The 21085-nt window shown below is 37.6% G+C and overlaps 1 pseudogene across 1 annotated transcript in view; it reads left to right on the forward strand.

Moving 5' to 3' along the window:
• The first annotated feature begins 391 nt into the window (after positions 1-391).
• LOC101298545 overlaps positions 392-21085 on the forward strand; it is a 40631-nt pseudogene continuing 19937 nt past the window's right edge. The window contains exons 1-6 of the transcript XR_185270.1: positions 392-494; positions 822-1854; position 1946; positions 2031-2257; positions 2343-2676; positions 3209-3334. The product of XR_185270.1 is annotated as a 2-oxoglutarate dehydrogenase, mitochondrial-like (transcript). The remainder of the gene's footprint in view (positions 495-821; positions 1855-1945; positions 1947-2030; positions 2258-2342; positions 2677-3208; positions 3335-21085) is intronic.

Genomic DNA, 21085 nt, shown 5'->3' on the forward strand with positions numbered 1-21085 from the left:
TTTTAATGCATAGTAATAGTAGAGAAGAGTTAGGGTTTTTAGGGAAGAGAAAGTTTTTTTTTTTTCTCCTAATAATTGATGGATATTTTTATAATTAAACATACCTATAAAATTTAATGTGAAATATAAAATAATAAGGGTGTGTATTAAGAGATTAGAAGGTGTATTTAAAATTTTCTTTTTAGTTTACCAAAAAAAAAAAACTTAATTTTAAATAAACATTTCCTCATATATTTTTTAAAATTATAATTATTTAAAAAAATATATTTAAAATAATAATTATAAATAATTTTAATCCTTAAACTCAACTGAGATTTCGTTATTAGACAATTGACAAGAACAAACTGTATAGTGTATAGGAAAAGAAAATTCAAACCGATAGAAATTCCGTACATTTAGAAATTCTGAAAAAAAATTGGTTGGGTACAGAAGCTTCACACAAACCGATTAGGGTTGCCGTGTCCTCCTTCTATCTCTGGCTTTTTCATCATCAGGTACTACTCCTAATCCTTCATCTCCATCGATTTTCCAGCTTTCATTTTCGTCTCTTCATTTATTTGTGCAACAGTTTCCTTTTCTCTGATCTCGAATTGATTTCAAAGCGTCTATGGATCAGTTTTGTAGTTGTTTCCAGCATAGTTTTGAAATTGAAGTATGTGATCTCATTTTTAGTACGATTAAGCTAAGAATCTGTGTTACTGTGTATGTGCTATGATTTTTACTTTTGTAATTGTTAATTTATGATTCAGTTTTGACAATCAGGAAGTGAAATTTTGTGGTTTTGTTTGTTTAAAATTGCGGTAAATTGGTTGTGTTGGTAGCTATGAGGTGGTTTAGAGCAGGGGCTGGTCTGGCAAAGCTTGCTGTTAGGAGGTCGTTATCGACTAGCGGATCCTATACTGTGACAAGATGTGTTGCTCCGGCGCACAATCAGTACTTACACACCACGATATGCAAGTTCCTCGGCCGGTTCTGCTTTCTAGCTTACTGATAGTTTTTTGGATGGGACCAGCAGTGTGTATTTGGAAGGGCTTCAGAGGGCCTGGGAAGCTGACCCCAATAGCGTTGATGATGAGTCGTGGGCTTCCTCCCTTTCTCGAAGGTTGTGAAACTCTCATTCCTGGTATGAAGGAGATGTTTGATAGGGCAGCAGATATTGGGGCTGAGAGCATAGTTATTGGAATGCCTCACAGAGGAAGACTGAATGTATTGGGTAATGTGGTCCGAAAGCCTTTGTGTCAGATATTTAGTGAATTCAGTGGTGGCACAAAGCCAGTAGATGAAGTTGGGCTCTACACAGGGACTGGTGATGTCAAGTACCACTTGGGAACTTCTTATGATCGACCCACTAGAGGTGGGAAGAGAATTCATCTATCTCTTGTTGCAAATCCAAGTCACTTGGAAGCAGTGGATCCAGTTGTCATTGGAAAAACAAGAGCGAAGCAATATTATTTCAAATGATGTGGACAGAACCAAGAATATGGGGGTTTTGATTCATGGAGATGGTAACTTTGCCGGACAGGGAGTGGTCTATGAGACTCTGCATCTTAGTGCTCTTCCTAATTACACCACTGGTGGGATTATACACATTGTGGTGAACAACCAAGTTGCCTTCACGACTGACCCAATGTCTTGTAGATCTTCAGAGTACTGCACTGATGTTGCTAAAGCCTTGAACGCCCCTATTTTCCATGTTAATGCTGATGACATGGAGGCAGTTGTTCATGTCTGTGAGCTAGCAGCCGAGTGGTGCCAGACTTTCCATTCTGATGTTGTAGTTGATTTAGCGTGTTATCGTCGCTTTGGGCACAATGAGATTGATGGGCCATCATTTACGCAGCCCAAAACGTACAAGTTATGCTCTCCAAATTTGTTGGAACTTGACAGGTTCTCTTGATAAATTTTCAAACCATCCAAACTCTTTTGCGTCTTTGTTTAATATTAGAGTACTATTGTGCAGAACTTGATATGGGTAAAGGCCATTCCTGACTATCTACTTTTTTTTGTTCGATTTTATTTGTTTGTTACAGGTTATCAGGAATCATCCAAACCCTCTAACTATTTACAAAAACAAACTTTTAGAGTCTGGACAGGTGACTCAAGAAGATATTGAGAGGATACAGAGCAAGGTTACTACAATTCTAAATGAAGAGTTCTTAGCTAGCAAAGATTACCTTCCTCAAAGAAGGGACTGGCTTTCATCCCATTGGTCCAGGTTCAAGTCACCGGAACAGCTTTCTCATATCCGTAATACTGGGTATAGCACTTTGTCTATCAGTTTTCACCTATACTGTGATTTTCTTAGTTATTTTATTTTGATTAATTCCCTGTGCTATTGTCAGTGTAAAACCCAATATTTTGAAGAGTATTGGTAAAGCTATCACAGCCCTACCAGAAAATTTTAAACCTTACAGGGCATTAAAGAAGGTATATGGAGCAAGTGCGCAAATGATTGAGACTGGTGAAGGCATCGACTGGGCTGTTGGAGAGGCACTTGCCATTGCTACACTGCTAGTAGAAGGTAACCATGTACGATTGAGTGGACAGGATGTTGAGAGAGGTACATTCAGTCATCAGACATGCTGTACTTCACGATCAGGAAACGGGGCAAAGGTATTGCCCTCTGGACCATGTTATTGCGAACCAAGATGAGGAGATGTTTACGGTTAGCAACAGGTAATGAGTGGTTACTTTATTTTGTGTTTTCTTCTTTTAGTTCTGTAGGTATCTTTGTAATGTTACTCTATGATTATATTACCCAGAATGATTTTATTGCTCTCTGGATCTTATGTTCATAAAAAGACCTTGTGATGCTCCATTATATCCCCTTCAGCAGTAGCTTGTGTTGTGTGTGTATATAATTTGCAAAATTTGTAAGATAAATCAATGTTCTTTTATAGTTTGTTAACCCAAGAAGTAATGATTCATGGGGCAGGAATGCTTCATTGAATCTCTGTTCCAGTGCACAACATTCTATTATAATATCCCTTTACAGTTTAATTTTGTACTAGTGTATACCGTATCTTCCTTGATTTCTAGAATATATGCCTTTTGAGGTACAATACTTGGGTCTCCATCAATTTGGACTCTAGACATGAGAGATTTGGATGGCTGAAAATTAAGTGAACCCAATTATTATCCCTTTCTACCAATTGATGTTCGCGTTTAGTATGTCTCTGCTATAAGCTGATTCTGATGTTGTATGCAGCTCACTGTTGGAGTTTGGTGTTCTTGGATTTGAATTGGGTTACTCGATGGAGAATCCAAACACATTGGTGATTTGGGAAGCTCAATTTGGAGATTTTGCAAATGGGGCTCAAGTTATTTTTGATCCGTTTTTCAGTAGGAGGGAGTCAAAGTGGCTTTGCCAAACTGGGCTTGTTTTACTGCTTCCACATGGTTATAATGGTCAGGGACCTGAACATTCTAGTGCAAGATTGGAGCGCTTTCTTCAGGTAGTCCAAATTCCCCCACTATTTTCTATTTGGTGGAAAAATTGTGTTCAGCATTTGTTTAATCCTCAGCTAATCAAGTTTACACTAATGTCATGACAGATGAGTGATGACAATCCTTATGTCATACCTGAGATGGATCCTATACTTGGGAAGCAAATTCAGGAATGCAATTGGCAGGTTGTGAATATCACCACTCCTGCTAATTATTTCCATGTCCTGCGTCGTCAGGTGAGTAAAACTATTATCAGTTTTGTTCATTGTTCAGCATTGTGTTTCTGCATGCAAGTTCTTATGCCTTTTTTTTTTTTCTCTTTTTTTCCTCTTTGGCCCATTGCATAGATAAACAGGGAGTTCCGCATGCCTCTTGTTGTGATGGCTCCTAAAAAACTTGCTTCGGCACTAGGACTGCCAATCAAATTTATCTGAGTTTGATGATGTTCAAGGCCACCCAGGTTTTGACAAGTAGAGAACCCGATTTAAACGCATCATTAAGGATCAAAGCAACCACTCTGATCTGGAGGAGGGTATTAGAAGGCTTGTTCTTTGCTCTGGGAAGGCATTATGTCCCTTCATTTCCTGCATAAAGTAATCGGTAGGCATTCTTTTTGGCAGTGTAAAACAAAAGGGGTCAGTAAACTCTTTAAACAGATGTATGAACTATATTAACCAACAAAAGTATACAGTTTAGCTTAGCCGCGTAATGAAAACTTTATTATATTGTGTGAGCTGGTCTGCATTCTAAGTTTTTCCTGGATTCAGATTTACTATGAGATTGATGAAGAGCGAAGAAAGGCCGGTGCAAAGGATGTTGCAATATGTAGAGTGGAACAGCTTTGCCCCTTCCCGTATGACCTCATCCAGTGAGAGCTGAAGCGATATCCAAGTAAGTACTTAGACCTGCATTTTGAAACCAACTACCACTATTAGCCAATATCTATGCTCTTTGTCTATGTACAAGCCATCTTCTCCATTGATTTCATTTTATACGACCTTTTTCGCATTAAAGTAAAGCTTATTCCATTCCAGTAGTTACATCATAATCGTTATCTAGAAGTACTACCATGTGTGCGTGGACCTTTTTAACACCATGTGTGTGTTTTGGGGGGGTGCATGTCTGTAAGTCTGTTCACAAAGTATAGTACAGTGTGGTTAATGAAATTATGAATTATTCCAGCCTCAGATCATAAAGTATAGTACAGTGTGGTTAATGAAATTACGAATTATTCCAGCCTCAGATCATAAAGTATAGTACAGTGTGGTTAATGAAATTACGAATTATTCCAGTCTCAGATCTTCATAGGTAGAAAGAATTGTGGGTACTGTAATCGAATGGAATGCATAAGTATGAAGATTAAGAAAAGGTAATAGACTAGTGTACTCTAAAAGCAGACACTATCAGGAGGTATAGATGCATTCATCAGGAATTTTGTTTTTTCCAAAATCATTCAAATCATCTACAGTTTCAATGGCTACAGATTCAAAGCCTTGACCGTTTTGTGCTTCTCTCTTTTAAATCTTCCCACAGGCGGTGGAGATTGTTCTCAATTTCAAGCACAAAGCCATCCATCTTCGATTCTGCTACTCTGTTGTATGCATTGAAGACGGATCTCCATTCGATGATGCCGACCTTGATGGTGAATATCTGGTCATGCATGTTACGTAGCTCATCAACAACAGTTGCCAACTTTTCTCTTGCTAGGTCGGCTGTGACAGGCAATTTCTGAACGGCAAGGAGAGACTCGGTCTCTGTAATGGTACTCCTAGACTGTTGGAGCAGTCCTGCCAATGCTTCTTTAAAAACCAAGTCGTGATCTGCCACTCACAGTGTACTGCAGCATGTGGTGATCTGCCTGAAGAAGCACATCTTTGATCCTTTTGATGATACTGGATTCCGTTGCTTCGGCTTGGATTTCTTTCTTGAAACTCTCCAGTATTGCTGCCGATTCTGTACCGTAGCGCATGAGGTAGGAAATATCTGCAGTGGCTGTTGAAAGCCGCTTTCCAACCATGATAGCCATGCACTCCAAAGACTTTAGGATCGCAGTGCCTCCCATTCCATCATTGAACCACTCAATGACACTCGTGCCACCTTCAAGTCTGAGATTGCTTAACATGTTCTGAATTTCTTCACTAAGGCTCGATGCAAGACCTAATTGAACCACAACATCCGAATCTCCTCTCATTTCCCGAAGCGATATTTTCCTGTTGGTAATTCCATGATCGTCAGTTCTGGCCTCTTTGTTTTCAGGAGCTTCCTCCTTAACACTGTCCACTTCCATATAGTCACCACCCAAACGTGAAAGAAGCTCACTCAATTCTTGTTCAACACAAGTTCTGTCTTTCTGAATTTTCTCCGTGGCCGATAACAGCGCAATGGCTTGCGTTCTGCTGCTTCTGCGTGACTGGGTAAGGGAAGCCAATAACTCCTCTGACTTGTTCAGATACTCGGTAAGGTAGGGTATACGGGAATCCATGTCTGCGACTGTATCAAGAAACGAAAGCGACATGTTTTTTTTCAAGAAACGATAAGAAAAGATACCCGCTTTTTACCCAGAACTCGAAGCAAATTAGAGACAGTAATTTGATCGATAAAGAACCAGAAAACAATGTACTGAGTTCAAGAAAACGCTTAAAAAACTACGACTTAGTGCCCAGAACTCGTAGAGATGAGAGGGAAGAATGTAGGTAATACGGAAACATAGGTGTGTTGTAGAAAGAAGAAGAAAGGAAAACGCAGAGAGTACCTACCTCTTATCGAGCTAGAGCTTCGTGCACGAGGATGATCGGCACGCGCTACCAGAATTCAGAAGAAAGCCTCAACTTTCTTGGAAGAACAAGAATGGTTCTTGTCCCGGTCTCTCGTTCTTGCAACGGTCGTTTTACTCGGAAAATTTTAAAACCGAGGCCCTCTCGCTGATTTGATCTTTTGGCGAGAGATGTGGCTTCGTTTTTTCTGTTTGCCGAATTACACTTTTTTATCCTCGACTTGATCTTTTGGCGAGAAACCAAACAGGATGATCAACTATATGGGCCCATAACGTTGTGGGGTGACTTAGGCCCGTGTGGGTGGATATTTGCAGAATTAGTCCAGGAACGTACCACCCACCGATCCATATATCCACTTACCAGTTTCTGTTTCTTTCTGAACTTCAATTTGATATAAATTCCAATTGAATTTTAATAAATACTTATACACTAAATATGGAATTGGAAGCATTTTTATAAAGAAACTGTTGAAGTATTCAGGAAAAAAAACTGAAGAAAGATTCAAAGTATTGGGATGAATTTGTACCCTTGACCTTATAAATCAATTAGTAACGTTCCAAAACCTCTATAGCTAAACTTATTTTCCTCAAATAGGATCAGATATCACCTCCTCTGTATTTGTTAAATTTAAAAAGAAGCTTATGTTTTGACTTTCGAGCTAGGGAGCACTCTCATCTATTTACTTAGTCACCAGACTATACACAAAAGACAAATTATAATAGTATAGTCTAAGACCACTATATGTATCGTGTTTGAACTAACGTGATTGGTCTCTCATATTAAACAAGAACATAACTTTGTTGCTGATGCCAAACTTCAGTTGTAGATCAGTAGTTCGATAATGGGTTATTTCTTGATGAGTTTGAAGCTTAGGGTCGTCAAAGTTCGAAATACTCTTGGTATTTACTTCTGATAGAATGCTCTTCCTTATTTGTTATTTTTACCGTAGAGATTAATCCGCGCTGAGTGATCATAACAAATATTTAATTATTCATAATTACCTATGGCTCGAATGAACAAAGTACGCACCCTTGTTACCGAGCCTAGCCTCAATTCTCTAACCGGCACAACCCACCCAACTCCGGCACAGGATCAAGGGCCAAAATGCCCCCAAATCTCCACGTGGACGGTGGGGATGAAGTGGACATTAAAATGGTAACGGTAGAGGGGAGTCCATCAGCAATCTAAAACCCAAGCTCACTTCCTCACATCAGCCTAGTCCTTCTCTCTCCCTTTCTCTTCCAATAAAACAACAAATACCGGCGCGGGAAAACTTCACCGATGACCGCTCCGGCGAAGGTACTCCGTCTCCAACACTCTCCCATTCTTCTCAAATTTTCAAGGGTTTTTCCCCAATGCTCTGTTTATCATTATCAAATTTGCGTCTTTGTATCTGTTGGTTATTGAAAATTGAGTCTGGTCGTTTTGAGCTCTGTGCATTTATTACCATTCACTGTTTCATATGCGATTGAATCTCAAATTGTATCGGGTTTATTTTGTAGAGTATTGACTGATCGAGCCGTGGCTCTGGGACTTTAGTTCTGGGCTTGCATGGGTCGGAGAGTGTAGCTGTTTGAGTTTGGAGTGTAGGGAAGCTGAGGTTTTCGGTGTCGAAGCGGCTTTCATTTGACTCTTCTGAAAATGGTATGGTTTAGAATTGTGTATGATTGATTTGGTGATTGGAAGTATGAAGCTTTGCATGCAAATGTTGGATTGGGATTTTAAAGGTTGTGAATTTGGGTGTTTGATTTGAGTGTTGGCTTTTATGAGAGGAGAGTTATATGGTTTTTGATAGATATTAGTACTCTGCTTATTTTGGTTGTTCTTACTGTTTTTTGTGCATATATGGTGGACGATTAGTATTGAACTATTGATATTGAAGATTTGATCTTGCTTTAGTTGTTGGAGATTATGACTGCTTTTGAGTGAAATGAAAGACGATGTTTTGTTGTTCTGTCATGCCTGGAGCTTTATACAACCGAGTTCAAATTTGAGATATAAAAAAGAAGGATGTTTTCTTTGTCGAGTATGCTGATGCTTTCTATTTGGCTGTAAGGCAAAAGGATTAGTATATTAGCTGTGAAGTCAAATCTTTGGAGATATTGTTGAAAGAGTTGATCGTTATAAGTAAAGGAGAAAACTTAGTTACTCTAGCAAGTATAAATATGTAAATTTGATATTTTAGTGATCTACTATGTGAAGTGAGAGTAGTATCAGACACCATGCATTGTAATCCGGACCAGTCATATAGGAATGCAACCTTTTACATTCTGGAATAACTTGTTTAAATCCATACTGCAAACTGCAAAGTCTCTAGAAAAAATAACTAAAACACAGTAAAAGCAACTGAAAGGAAAAAGGGAAAGAAAATAAAGTAAAGAGAAACTTTTTATAGCTATATTAGGTCCTTCGTGTAAGAATGAGGTGATAATCAGTATTATTCATCATCTAAACTATATTTTTTCAATTAAAAGTGTAGGATGTGTAATGTATCATAAAGACAATGAGGCTAAAATTGTGTACATGATGCAACTCTTTCATCTGAGAGTTTGTTACAAAACTTCTAAGACAATTCTCACTTCATGGTCTTGGTTAGAAAAGCAATACAGATTGAGCTCAGTATTGTGATCGCTCATAATTTCTATATCTCAAACAGGTTAAATGGAACTTGAGCTTGAATATACTTGTGTGTTAGCATTTACCATTCAATTGCAAAAAAGAAGTTTCTAAAAATTATTTTCTTTGGCAGTCTTTCCAACACAAAAGCTTTTGGATTCCAAGAGATGCTAGTTGTTTAAATGATGGAGAGATGGGTTGTGATAATTCTTCCAGGGTAGAATCAAAGCGTGGTCATCCATGGTGTATGGAAGCCAATGGACCAGATCTGTTCAACAACAAGAAGCAAGCAATGGAAGCTGTTGATGGCAGGCCAATTTCAAGAGCTCCAAACTTGGCTGTTGCCCAGTGGGATAACACTTCTGGGTTTCAGACAGTTCCAGGGCAGTTCACTGACCACTTTTTTGGACAAGAGCCTGGAAGGACAGTCAACCTAGTTGATAGAAACATTCAGTCTGTTGGAAGTGGAACTATGAATTTTGGAAGAAAAGGGTTTCAGAGTCAACACCGCAATGATCAGTCAGTAAATTTGTCAATGTCCCACACCATTGAAGATCCTTCATCATGTCTCAGTTTTGGTGGAATCAGAAAAGTGAAAGTCAATGAAGTTAAGGACTCTGATAATGCCGTGTCTGCATCTATGGGGAACTCCTACAGAAGGGGAGACAATAATACAATTTCAATGTGTACTAACAAGAGTGATGAAAACATCATTTCATTAAGTCCACCTTACAATGATAACGAGAATGCCATCTCATTAGGGACTACCTTTAATAAGGCAGATGACAATTTCATCTCAGCTGGTCACACTTTTGGCAAGGGAGATGACACTTTCATATCGATGGCTCCTAATTACAGCAAGGGTGACACTCGTATGTTATCAATGGGTCAGCCCTTTGAGAAGGAGAATGGAAGTTTTATATCAATTGGTCAGTCATATGAAAAGGGAGACGGCAGTTTCATATCATTAGGCAACTCCTACAACAAAGTGCATGAGAATTTCATTTCTATGGGTCCGGTATATGGTGGAGGAGATGATAATTTGATCTCAGCGGCTCCGACCTATGATAAGCATGCTGATAACACTATATCAATGGGTCTGACCTATGACAAGGCTGATTCAAATATTTTACCAATGGGTCCTCACTATGATAAATCAGATAGAGATCTACATGTGAGTCATAATTTCAATAAGAATGAGAGCAATACCATATCTTTTGGTGGTTTCCATGATGATTCTGAGACAAACCCTTCTGGTGGGATCATCAATAGCTGCAGTTTGTTGACATGTAATCAGAACGCAACAGCTCAACCATCGGAAGAATCTGGTTTGAGAAATTATGATCATCCTACTGAGTCGAAGATGGATGCACATGTAGTTGACCCTGTGAAAATTGATTCCAAAGCTGTTAATATTCCCAAAGTAAAACAGCCAAAAACTAAGAAAGCTCCTCCAAACAACTTTCCGTCCAATGTCAAAAGCTTGTTGTCAACTGGTATCTTTGATGGTATTCGTGTGAAGTATTCTTCCTGGTCACGGGAGGTAAGCCTGTGTACTATTGAATATTCTGATTTTTTGTTTGTTTGTTTAGGTGATGCAATTTTTACTGTTTAGGTTCCTTTTGTTGACTTGTTATATTTTTCTCAGAAAAACCTCGATGGAATCATCAAAGGGGCTGGGTATCTGTGCTCTTGTGCTGACTGCAATCACTCAAAGGTAATGAACTCTTGGTATTTTCTGTTACAATCCAGAAAGACATTCATTTTTCAGGTTTTGGATTTTTTTTTTAATATATATATATATATTTTTAATTTGTACCATTGTCTTTTTATCTGAGGTTCATAACCTAGCTCATGACTATAATTCTATATTCAGCCTCTTAATGCTTATGAGTTTGAGCGCCATGCTGGTGCCAAGACCAAACATCCCAATAATCACATCTACTTTGAGAATGGAAAGACCATCTATGCAGTAGTTCAAGAGCTGAAGACTACTCCTCAGGACATGTTGTTTGATGCAATTGAAAATGCGACAGGGTCGCAGATTAATCAGAAGAACTTTCGTGTCTGGAAAGGTAGTGCAGAATTTCAGATGATTTTCGTGACATGTTTAATGCAAACATGAAATATGCTATCCCACCTTGTAATTCTACAGTTATAATGATATACGAAAATTTCTCATGGATTTTCCTTTGCCTTTCTCAGCATCTTTCCAAGCTGCTACTCGTGAACTTCAGCGTATCTATGGAAAAGATGAAGTTGCTATACCATCTTGAAATGAGAATCTTCCTGATCCTGTTAATGTATGGGGGTAGGTTGAGATTTGATCCATGGATAGCAGCACACACATATAGTAAATTATAGACCGGAATTTGGGTATATTTGGATATTGAGCTTTTGGATGTTTACAGGTGGCTATTGGTCTTTAAATGAAATTTTGGTTTGGATTTGGACAGTTTCTGTAAAATATGGAATTCATGAAACTTAACTTTTGCGCCCGGAAATGCTTTTGACTAAACTAGATAGTCAAATTACCAAAAATGGAACCTAATGTCCTTATTCATACATATCTTTTTGGACTAAGCCTAAGTTGAGTATTATTGGTGACCAGGGGCTTTTGGTGGGTCGTTTTGGTTTCAGACTACCATGTCAGTTATTCAACTCAATTTTCTCTCTTTTTTGGGAAGAAGGATTTAGGAAGGATCTTATGCTGTATGACATTTGTTCGGTATTGGTGGTTCCTAATCATTCAGAGCTGGTAACAAACTGGGGCTGTGCTCTGTGCGTTATGCAATATGAACCACTAATATTTACCATTCGATTGTAAATTAAATGATTTTTGGCCATTGATCCTCGACAGGAAAGGCAGTATAGCTCTTCCTACTTCCTTGTTTGGTTTTGAAGTAGGAATTGGGGCATGCATGTAACCAAAAACCCCATGTACAAATCATAGAAGTAAATTATTGTCCTAATTGTCTCATTACCACATCCTTCCATATCTTATGAGATCAAATCCTAATCGAATTAAATTTCCAGCTGTATTCATCATATAGCTAGTACATAATTTCCTGGTCTTTCCCCCCTCAAGTTTTGCTAGACCAAGACTGTAAGGGCTTGACAACAACACATAGAAGCAGTAAAAATTTCTATGGGGTTGATCCGCCAAGCAAAGCTTGTGGTAGCTGTGATTTTGGTGCAGCTTGGGTATGCTGGGCTGAACATAATCTCTGTGTTTGCTCTAAAGAAGGGAATGAGTTCTTACACATTCATCGTGTATCGAATGGCCATTGCCACTATTGTTCTAGCTCCCTTTGCATACATTTTTGACAGGAATTCAAGGCCTCCGATGACTTGGTCTATCATTGCAAAGATAATGTTGCTGAGCCTTTTCGAGTAAGAATTTGGATAATCTAATTCATTACTTCAACTTGGGATGTGTTCTGATTTTATCTGTTCATGCATTGCAGCCCTGTCCTTGACCAGAACCTCTGCTACATGGGAGTGAAGCATTCAAATGCGACCTTCACTTCTGCAATGTGCAATATGCTGCCTGCTTTTGCATTTTGTCTAGCCTGGATTTTTAGGTATATATAACTCATCATGTCCTCGGTCACATACTGATTTACAGACACAGTACATTGACAATGCATTGACTTGGTAGGTTTGAGAAGGTTAGTCTTAAAAAACTGCACAGCATAGCAAAGGTGACGGGGACGATCATCACAGTTGGGGGAGCAATAATCTTGACCCTAGTTAAAGGTCCCCCTTTGTGTCTACCATGGGCTAATGAAGAACCAATTGATCATCATCAATCTGCGCAATGCTATTCGGCTCAGACAGACTTTGTGAAAGGAGCTCTATTCATCACATTAGCATGTTTCTGCTGGTCTTGGTTTGTCATTTTGCAAGTATTGTTCTCTCAAATCACTTCATTGTACCACTTATTCGGAAATGGTCCTAAACTTCTAATAATTTGAATTTGATTACAGCAACAAACCACAATTTTTTTTTATATATATGATGTTGAATTTGGATTCTGTATACGCAGGCAATTACCTTAAGATCCTACCCTTGTCAGCTCTCTCTCACAGCAATGATATGCTTTTGGGGTACGGTGGAAGGAGCGATACTGGCTTTTGTAGTTGAAAGGGGACATAGTGGAGTCTGGTCCATACAATTCAACATCAAACTTATAGCAGCATTTTATGGGGTAGGTAACAACTGTATGTACGAATTGGCAAACATTTGTACTATAATAACTGGGATTTGAAACAACGACCCTGTTCCAACTCCCAAGTACTTGCATACTTGACACTGGAATCCAATTTTCTGAACATTGTGTTAATATTTCAAACTGCAGGCAATGCAATCCAGTGTTACTTATTATGTGATGGGAATGGTAGTGAAGGAAAAGGGACCTGTTTTTTACTCGGCTTTTAATCCCTTGGCCACAGTAATGGTTGCAGTCCTGGGTTCCTTTGTTTTATCAGAACAATTGTACCTTGGGAGGTAGGCTTTCATATATTGATTTCTCTCTGGTTGATCAATATTCCTATATATGCATGACAGTTGATTGACTAGTCTCTTTCACTCTTGTTCTTAGTGTTATTGGAGCGGCTGTAATCGTCATTGGTCTATATCTTGTTCTCTGGGGAAAAGCAAAGGACCAATCTCCTCCATCACAGTGTTGCATGATCGATGAAGTAGCACCAGAAACACAAAGATTAATAGATGATCAACAGTGTTGAGAAAATTCCATGACACTTGATCCTTCGAAAGTCGAAACTCTGGTAAACCGGTTGTCTAGTCTTTTTGTTTGGCCTTTTCATTTTTTATTTGAAGTGAAAATATCACCTCTGAATTAAATGTTCAGCAGCTAGCTTAAAGTATTAACTAGTCTTAGTAAACCAAGGATTACTTAGCTGTTACTGAATTTTGACTGTGATTGTGCCTACTTTCGAGTATTCCTTGCCACTTCATGAATAAGCTGATCCTTGCAAATTCGGCCATGCCTATCAGTATCAGCTACTATATAGGCTTTTATTTTTCTTTTTTGTTTCTTGTTATCTTGAATAGCAAGGATCACCATTGTTCTGTCTTAAGTACTCACCAGGTAGCTTAAAGTATTAACTATTGGCCATAAAGTTAGACCACCATTGTTCTTGCTGCTTGATTTTTCATGTGATTGTGCCTGAAGAAATCTGTATTTCTTGACTTCAACAAAATGCATGACCTCAACTGGAATCATATAGTAGCATGCAAATATATATAAATAGGCAAGTTCCAGTTCTAGTTGGGTGATTTTTGGAGTAATCTCTTCAATACAAACATGAAGTTGGTCTGCTGGGTGTTTTTTGGCTTCTGAATACTATGCAGCTTAACATTTTATTTTATTTATTTATTTATTATTATTATTTTATCATTACTTCGGATTTTGGACATCTGACATTTTTTTTATGGATCTTTACATTGCGCCCCAAAAGTTCATTAAACGAGACTGGATAGTAATGTCAGTGGGAACTTGAGGCATATAAGGATAGTCAAGAACTGTGTTTTAGTGACTTCGTGCCTCGAGAAGAGTTAGTGCATACCAAATAAGTTAACCCGGCCTAAAAATTTGTGGTTTTTCCATGCAGAAGAGTGCAGGCAAAGACCTTCATATATCATTGATGCTTCCACTTTTGGCCTATATTCTCTTTTCGTGTTATATTTTAGGCTGATATTTTGATAACCAAGGCCTGATACAGTACTTTCTTCTCCAAACATGTACAAAAGTTAGAATCTTGTCATCTGTTCCACAATGAAAATCCAAATTCCAAGCAGAACCGGCCATTGGCCTTGCTGCATAGTAGAAAATGAGCTCATTACAAATTCAAAGCAGGAATCCTATACCATATATTCTCAAGTCAACCTGGCACTTCAAAGAACTATATATAGAAGCTCAAATTTTATGCTAGCTGTTATATAAGGCCTCACTATTTGCATTGATGCAATACACCAGCAACAACATTATTTCAATCTATCATACTTCTAAGCTCCTATTTTTGTTAGATCATTTCCATTTTCTCTTTGCTCTTGTGATTGAGATGGAGGTTGGTCCTTGGTTTTCCTCCATAAAATCATGTATAGGCCAATAATGATGATTATGGCTCCAGTAAGACTGCAAGCATCAGTAGGTTAGTTCTGTCAGTCCCTGGTGATTTTGAAATTTAATTCCTAAATGCACTAGGAATCTGCATACCTCCAAAAGTACATTTGCAACCATTCTTGGTACCCAAGGGATGAAAAGCAGAAACAAAAACAGGCCCCCTTTCCTTCACTACAATCCCTACAACACAGTAAGCAATCCCCGCGAGTATCCCCTGCATCAAATTAAGATTAAAATTTCAATTCTATTCTGGTGTTATGCTGTATTTATTTCGAGTATAGTTGGAGAAAACATATCCTAATTACCCCATAAACAGCTGTTAAGAGTTTGACATCCAAGTTTATAGACCATGCTGCACTGTTTCTCCATTCCATACAAAAGCTAGAACTGTTGCTTCAGCGGTACTCCAGAAACATATCAAAGCTGTGAGAGAGAGCTGACAAGGGTATGACCTTAATGTATATGTCTGCGTATGTATATCGAAATATACATTCATCAAATTACTTTTCACTTTGAGTAGAGTCATGAGAACCACTAGCTAGGGAGTTCTTACTTGCAAAACGATGAATACAGACCAGGAGAGACAAGCTGCCGAGATGAACAAAGCACCCTTTAGCAAGGTTCTTGTCGCCTGAGTGACTAGCTGATGGTTGATGACGATGTTGCTATTTGGTCCATGGTACACTCAGAGAAGGCCCTTTGAGTAGAGTCAATGTGATAGCTCCACCAACTGTGATTAAAGTTCTTCAGACCTTTGCCAGGCCATGCAGACTTTTAAAGTTGACTTTCTCGAGTCTACAGATTAAATCCATCACCACAAATTGTTAGTTGTTTGTTCATCATTCAACCTCAGGTGTGTGTGGCAAAGAAGTTAGAGTTTACCAGAAAATCCAGGCCGTAAGAAATGCAAAAGCAGGTAGACTGTTGGACATGGCAGATGAGAAAGTGGCTGTAGAATATTCTTCAGTCCTAGATAATATAGGTTCCCTGTAAGAGGATTATAACATGTACATTTAGGGTACTGGGCTACTAGCAGAATGCTCATGCATAAAATCGAGACTATGCTTACTCAAGGCTAAGCAGCAGAATCTTGGCTGCGATAGAGAATGTCATCCTTGGCCTTATATTCCTGGTTCATGATCTGCAAGCAGAAAGAATGGATTCATATACTTGATAATCTAAAATTTAGATTCAAGCAGACAATGTAGCAAGACAACTAAGAGAAAGCGAGAGAGGAGGAGACATACCTGTCGAAAATGAGAGCAAAAGGAGTAATGATGAGTGGCAGTAGCCATACGGTACACTATGAATGTGTACTTGTTCATCCCTTGATTAAGAGCAAAAATACTGAGTATGATTAACCCAGCATTCCCAGCCTGCAAGGAAACCACAGCCAACACTAGCCTTGCCCTCAGACTAATCAAGGGCTTCACAGACATTAATTGTTATTATCTCAACTCGTTCCCCTGTATCAACCATGACATACAGAAGATGTAGCATTATAGAGTTTGATTATATAGTACCCCAGAACCTGGATGTCAACATACCTCCTCAACAAGTTTTCTTCAGATTCAAACACTAACTAACTAAAATTGGATATCGATAAACATGTCAGAATGACATCAAAAGGTAACAAAATTGCCACATTTGATATCAAAACACAAGTTTGTGCATCTGTGACGAGGCTTGAGTTGGGTGCATTCCGTTCCAACCTAGCTAATAAAACACTCTAAAAGTTGTCCAAGTATGTAGTACGTGGTATTCTACAGCATTCTGCGTACACGTACTGCTTGTTACCCTATGAATTTGGTTGACTATAGTCTATATATACTGTATAGGGGGTGTGGAAACATGAGTGTATTAGTGTATGAAATAGACCCTTAACAACAAACAATCATATATTTCTATACTTTTAAGCGTGACTAGATGCCATTGTGATTAGAACTAGCTGCCTGTACTAACTGACATAATCAGCAGTTTGTAATGGCTGCGCAAATCATTTACTGATGTAGTGATCGGACTCCGAACACTCGATTGCCACTATGACCCCATCCTCACCCGCTACATTGGCTCCAGCTAGCCGTGCCATTACCATTGCCAACCACTCCCTTGCACACCAAGCTAGCCTTGATCCAAAATGGTGCTGTATTTGCAGACCTTTGCCATTGACAAGTTCATAAACAGTAACCAACACAACCTCGGCTCCGCTGTCTATGGCCCCACGTGGCGCCTCTTCCGCCGCAAACTGACCTCCGAGTTCCTCCACCCTGAATTCTTGTGTCAAGTCTTATATATGGTGGCGCTCGCAAAAGGGTATGTTTTGGATCGGACATCGTCATCAAATGCATCCAATCAGAGCTTCAAATTGATTCTTTGGTTTTTAAAGGTGGGAGTGTGGGACTTCGGCCCACGCCAACTGGGCTTCAAGGAGGTATGTGGTGTAAGCAGAGAAACATTCTTTGGTTTACCAGAGAAAAGATATGAGATTTAAGAGAGATATATGTGGTGTTTGTAACAAAGATGAGCCGAGAAAATCGAACGACACGAGCTGGATTCGTACACCGGCTCCGACGATTCCGACAGCCAAGACTCGTCTCCGGCGAGGAGTTCCGGCAAGCGCAGGGAACATTTGATTTAGCCTTGGTTTCAACATAATCCTCAAGAAGGAGCGGGACCACAAGAAGAGGAGGTCGTCGAGGAACGTGACTGAGGAAATCGCCGAGTACTTGGCTAAGAAGGTTTTCCTTTTTGGTGTTTAGGGTTCTAGCTCTAATATGATAATGTTGTTGATTGTGTGGTATTGATTTTGATTAGGCAGCTCGAGTAGCTAAGAAGCTGAAAAGTGGGCTATATCTCGAGGTAATATTATGGTTAAATGGGGAATTTTTTTACCTCTAACTATGATAATGATTCGAGAAGATTACCACTTAGAGAGATTATCCCTAGCTAGTAAGATTGAAACTAGGGATCCATACTCAGTCGTATAACCAAATATATATGAATCGTATGCTTAAATGATCGAGATGCACAATTCATATTATCCCACTATGAATTGGATACGTCTTTCCATATATACTTTTCCTCTATGAAATACATATATCCCTATTTGAATATGAAATTATAAGCCCATTTTGTGACCACAATATGTAAAAATAAGAGGATACTTACTGATCTTGGCTAGTGATAATTAAGATTGGTGGGTGGTTGATTTGAAATTTGGTAGTACGTGACAAGCTAGGTAGTTGGCAACTTTAGAGCATCTTTAGCAATGTTAGCCATTTATAAGTTAAATTTTAGTCAAATTAGCTAAAATGTCATTTTCGCTAGCCATTTTAGAAATGTGGCTGGATCAATGCTCTCTATTTTAGATAGCATTACATCAACATTATTCTTCAAATATAAATTAAATAGTTTAAATATATTTATATATCATATAAAATATCTTACAAAAAATGTATTAAATTATAGCTAGCCTCATCTGAGTCATCTCGGTAAAAGTCATAATAACTCAAGTTTGGCTAGTCTGCTGGAGCTCCTAAAACATCAAAAAATGTTAAACACGCTCTCTAAAATACTTAAGGAGTTAAAGTTTGTTAAAGATCTTTAGCAATACTAGCCATTTTTTAGTTAAATTTTTGTTAAATTAGCTAAAATATCATTTTGGCTAGCCACTTTAAAAATGTGGCTGCATCAGTGCTCTCTATTTTAGCTAGCATTACATCAACATTATTGTTTAAATAAAGATTAAATAGTTTAAATATATTTATATATCACATAAAATATCTTATAAGGAATGTCTTAAATTATAGCTAGCCTCATATAAGTCATCTCGCTCTCTATATTTAGTTGCGAGATAGCTAAAGTAATAGCTAAACTTTGGCTAGTCTGCTGGAGCTCCAAAAATATGAAAAAAAACTAAACACGCTCTCTAAAATAACTAAAAGCTAAAATAGAAAGTTTGCTAAAGTTGCTCTTACTAGCTACTAGCTAGTAATTTAGTAAATTACTTAACACTGTTAATGTGTCACAGGCATTTCGTACAGTGAACAAAGAATGGGATACTCCCACAAGAGTTTACCGCAGGTCATACGTGGCTAGTCTGCAACTGGTTCATAGAGTTTCACTTCATTTGTTTTGTAGAAGTAAAGAGAAGAAGGAAATAAAAAGAACATTTAGCCTCACTTGTTGTTATAGCTCATATTATATAAGACTTTGAATACCCAGTTAAATTACTATAACTATTTAAAAATTTCGACCAAAAAAAAAATTGAAACTCTTTGGCTTCTATAACTCACTCATAACTCAACTCATCTTCGAAAAAAAACTCCTCTCTACTATCAGAGGTCTGTGTGTGTGTGTTGTGTGCGCATTTGAAAATTTACTTCCTCTCTCTTTGTGTACATCGATCAACATGGCTGGAACCGGAGAGACCTTTGTTCTTATCATGCTTTAGATTATCGGTACATGCGTCGGAGCATACTTACTCGTGCTCAAATATATGTTCTACATTATGGTAATTATCAAACTTGTCGTTTTGGGACTCTTGTTCTATAGTTTCACAGGCCGCTAAGGTTTCAATTATGTTTTCATTTTACATAGTTTGTATAAAACGAATAATGATGCACTGAAGTTTCCCTATGCGGCCTGTTGGTTTTGAGAGTTTCTCAAAGTCCAACTGGTTGTAAGTTCGACTGGCAACATGAAGAAGAAAGAAAGCTCAAGAAGTTAGTTTTTCATTTTACCTAGTTTGTATTAAGCAATCAAGAACTAATCGAAGACTCGAGGTATGTACTTGAAGCAAGTTATGAATATATTTGGCTGATATTGAAGTGGGGAGTGCTAGATGGCCTTATTAAGACCTAGGATTTATGATCTTAATCCTATGTGACATGTTAAGTCACCTACCCACATCATTAAATAAAAAAAAAATACATGTTATGTCAATTTTGGTTAATGTTTTTATCGAATTTATATTGGATGAACTATATATAAACAAATATATATATATATATATATATATGTATCTACATAATTTTTCCAAGGAGAAAATTATACATATATATATATATGTATCTATATATTTGTTTATATATAGTTCATCCAATATAAATTTGATAGAGATTTTCTTTTTTCTTTAATTCATTTTTAAAGTTCGATTGAGAATATATATATATATATATATATATAGGCTGCCTATACCAAATATAGTTTATTAATAAACATCTAATTAATAATCACACCAAATTAACGAATAACTATACCAAATATTGTTTTTTGTTTTCATCAAGATGATACCATTTTTATGTAGTTGATTTAGTTACCTTACATGAACTAAATTAAATGCATTTCTTTATGGAGTCAAATGTTATAATAATTCATTAGATTTAGAGTCACAATTATGATATGAGTAGTGCTAGAGACACCAAAAATTTATACCAAAATCATATACCAAATGATGTGGCTAGTGCCATCTCATCCGCCCTATATGGAAGGAATTGCTAACATGGTTTTTCTTAATATTTGTAATATTAAAGTATTCATAATCATGAATTCTTTACTAACTCTTTCATTGAAAGACTTAAAATCAAGAAAAAACTTTATTTTTAAATAGAAATCCAACTTCGATCTTGTAATGCATTGTAGTCATCCTAATCAAGAGAAGACGATCATCTAAACTTAACTTTGCAGACATGGTTGGTCGTCGGTGTGTGACTTTTGCCCTTTGGAATGAGATATCATTATTTTTTTGTTTATAAAATTTCAATCGAAAATTACCAAATTAAAAATCGTCTTAATGAAAATTTATGAGAATAACACAATTTATCTTCATTCAAACAGCTACTTGGCAAATAATGAGAGTACTGCAAATTTGATTGATTGATTCAATCCTTCAGTTTTTTTTTAATACATTCTTCAGCTTTCATATTTTAGAAGTATTAAACTTTAAAAAGAGCGGGGAGTATGAGCGGGAGAAAAAAAAATACATTGGTAATTTGGATGACTTTTAATTGATTCATGTATTAAACTGAGAGCAAGATTTTAGCATTCTTTCATGGCCAACACCAATCAAGTAAGAATATATTTGGGAATTTAGGTTTAT

This window comes from Fragaria vesca, linkage group LG7, assembly GCF_000184155.1.
Source record: "Fragaria vesca subsp. vesca linkage group LG7, FraVesHawaii_1.0, whole genome shotgun sequence".
NCBI classification, from domain to species: domain Eukaryota; kingdom Viridiplantae; phylum Streptophyta; class Magnoliopsida; order Rosales; family Rosaceae; genus Fragaria; species Fragaria vesca.